The sequence below is a fragment of the Marmota flaviventris genome, chromosome 5, assembly GCF_047511675.1.
Source record: "Marmota flaviventris isolate mMarFla1 chromosome 5, mMarFla1.hap1, whole genome shotgun sequence".
Classification (NCBI taxonomy): Eukaryota; Metazoa; Chordata; class Mammalia; order Rodentia; family Sciuridae; genus Marmota; species Marmota flaviventris.
Genome location: NC_092502.1, coordinates 56,510,690 through 56,513,978, shown reverse-complemented (window position 1 = coordinate 56,513,978; position 3,289 = coordinate 56,510,690). Strand labels below are relative to the sequence as shown.

At 44.4% G+C, this 3,289-nt stretch overlaps 1 pseudogene; it reads left to right on the top strand.

Moving 5' to 3' along the window:
* Positions 1 to 255: 255 nt before the first annotated feature.
* Positions 256 to 1,093, top strand: LOC114103582 (transmembrane emp24 domain-containing protein 4 pseudogene; annotated as a pseudogene).
* The last annotated feature ends 2,196 nt before the right edge of the window (positions 1,094 to 3,289 follow it).

The following is a 3,289-nucleotide window of genomic DNA, read 5'->3' as shown; positions in this document are numbered from 1 at the left end:
GGGGCTAGGGTTATGGCTCAGCGGTAGAGCACTCACCTGGCACGTGCGAGGCCCTGGGTTCCATCCTCAGTACTGCATAAAAAATAAATAAATAAAATAAAGGGAGGTGTCGTGGGTAGAGGCCTGCCGGCTATGGGGCGACCGGCCTTGCTGTTGCTCGTGATGTGTGCTGCCGGCTCCCAGGGGCTCTACTTCCACATCGGCGAGACGGAGAAGCGTTGCTTCATAGAGGAAATCCCCGACGAGACCATGGTCATCAGTCAGGTGGGCTGAGGGTGGAGAGGCCCTTTGTTTTCGCCCGGCCCTCGGAAGTGCCCCTCCTCCCGAGCTTGGCCAGGCAACTATCGAACCCAGATGTGGGACAAGCAGAAGGAGGTTTTCCTTCCCTCGACCCCTGGCTGGGGCATGCATGTGAAGGTGAAGGACCCCCGACGGTAAGGTGGTACTGTCCCGACAGTATGGCTCCGAGGGCCGTTTCACGTTCACCTCCCACACCCCCGGTGAACATCAGATTTGTCTGCACTCCAATTCCACTAGAATGGCCCTCTTCACCGGTGGCAAACTGCGTGTGCACCTAGACATCCAGGTCGGGGAGCATGCCAACAACTACCCTGAGACTGCAGCTAAGGATAAGCTGACGGAACTGCAGCTCGGTGCTCGCCAGTTGCTTGATCAAGTGGAACAGATCCAGAAGGAGCAGGATTACCAGAGGTATCGTGAAGAACGCTTCCGTCTGACCAGTGAGAGTACCAACCAGAGGGTCCTGTGGTGGTCCATCGCTCAGACAGTCATCCTTATCCTTACTGGCATTTGGCAGATGTGTCATCTCAAGAGCTTCTTTGAGGCCAAGAAGCTGGTGTAGTGTCCTCTCTGTATGACCCTTTTTACTTTAGTTCTTTGGTACTTTCTCCAACCAATCCCTTAACCACCTGGATTTTGAGGGGGGAAAAAAATGCAAAAGAATATGACATGTTGGTAGCATGGCAACAAACCATTCTGATCAGTAACTTGTTTAACCTTGATTCTCATGGACACAGGACATTGGTCCAAGATTTCAAATTCTATTTTAGGGCTTATAAGGAATTGAAACTAATATAAGTCTTGTCTCTTGCCTCCAGTGATTCCCCTGTCCTCTCAAAAAATGAGCAAATGACCTTCTGTTTTTTCTTCATCTGATTACACAGTAGGTGACTGGCATACCCCACAAAGGAGGCCTTGCCTCACTGTTCCCTAGCCAGTTACTTGGTTCACTCAATGTGAATGTAAATAAGAGGCAGGTCTTGGCCCCAGAGGATCGAGATGTTTTTCTATATATTAGAACTATTTTTTGATAAATTATATATTTTCCTTCCTAGTTGAAGTGTTACTGCCTGTAACTAGCTGAAAACACCAATCTAGTCCTTGTGCATTCTGTTTATTCACACGTTTTTATAATGGCAGCTCTCAGGATTTCAGCAGTCTGTGGGCCAGAAGCAGATGTTAACAGCTGCTCTCAAGGCCATATTAGAAGGCCTAGCAGAATTCTCTTGGACACCTGTGATTCCCATCTGATAGGGCCTCAGAGTCAGGTAAGACAGTTAAAGAGCCAGTATGGACAGTGCACTCCTATCCCCCCTCTTCCCAATTTATTTAAGCTGTGGTAATGTTTTCTTCAAGGGAACGAAATTTGGTTCTTTATTCAGATTTTTCCAATTAAATAAAACGTCTTACAGTAGTTGTGTTTGAGATGAAATAAGAGGTTGTGGGCAGAGGAGAAGCAAAAAGGGAAAGAGGAAAAATTCTTGGTCAGCCAGGGTGGGTGATCTGGTATGGACCTTAGTGTGGACTGTGTTAGGGCTTGGCTTGGATGGACCTCTTTCTGGGAAACTAAGAGTGGACAGGGCTGGGGCTGTGGCTCAAGTGGTAGCGCGCTCGCCTGTCATGCGTGCGGCCCGGGTTCGATCCTCAGCACCACATACAAACAAAGATGTTGTGTCCGCCGAGAACTAAAAAAATAAATAAATATTTAAAAAAAAAAAGAGTGGACAGAGTGGTTCCTTAACCATTCTCAGGCCGACCAAGTGGAGAACATTTCAGCAAGGACATAAATTTGAACAGCTAATGATGCCCTTCTTCTGTATAAAAACTTTATTATTAGTTGCCCATTCCTGACACTTTATTTCATAATTTTATTATAAATATATTTGGAATATTATTTATTAAATTACTTTATCTGACCTACAGAACTAAAAAATAAAATAAAATAAAATAAAGGTATTGTGTCCAACTACAACTAAAAAATAAGTATATTTAAAAAAATCACAAGCTCATTTCTTTACTTCTTTCAGGATTTTGCTCAAATGTCACCCATTTAGTTGGACCCTCTTGAATTACTCTACTTCAAATTTCACTTCCCTCTCCAACCACATCTGATACTCTCTGTTCTTCTTCTTACTCTATTTTTCTCTGAAGCTCACATTTCACATGGCATCTATATATGTTGCTTATTTACTTGCTTAATATCTTCCCTCCTTATTCCTGCCCCCAGTTTTCTCTACGAAAATGTGCTGTGTCCACATTGCCTTCATTTCTGTGTCTTAACCCTCAAACAGTGCCTGTCACATAACCGTGATTGATTGGATCCTGAATTGTACCCTTTAGGGTAAAAGGCATAAAACGAAGAAAGGCATATGTGTTAAAAAAGCTTAAGCTCTTCCAGGTAGGTGTGTGAAATTGGTACTGAGAAACTAATGCTAGAAAATGCAAGTTTAGCCTCCTTTTAAGAGATTTCGGGGTAAGGTTATACTTAATTACATATGGAGTTGGGAAACATTGAGGAGAAATGATCAGGAAATAAAATCCTGGGAAATGGGTCTAAATTGCTTAGTCTACTGGTATGGCAGATGCATGGGGATTACACATATCAGAGCAGTGTCATGGTGTCCGTGAGGAGGCTGAAGTAATAGTGATGTTTTCAGAAAGGAATGCTATGGAAACCCCTGGGTATGCTGAACGGATATAAGTTGGCAAGTGATGGTGAAAATGGAGTTTGAGATGAAACTTGATTTTCTGCTTGTACTGGTGGCTGGAGTAAGTTGCTGAGTAAGTTGCTGGCCTCTGAAGCCAAGAAAGCCTGTTTTTTAGTGTAAGCAGCTAATCACAGCAGGGGATGCCTGTCAGTGTCAGATTCTAGGTGTCAACTCAGAGAGTTGAAGCTGGCAAAGCCCGATTTTTCTCCACTGTCACTGAATGGCATTTGGCAGCTCTCAGTATTGCAGCTCTAAATGGGGGGCTGTGCTCTCCAGTGTTG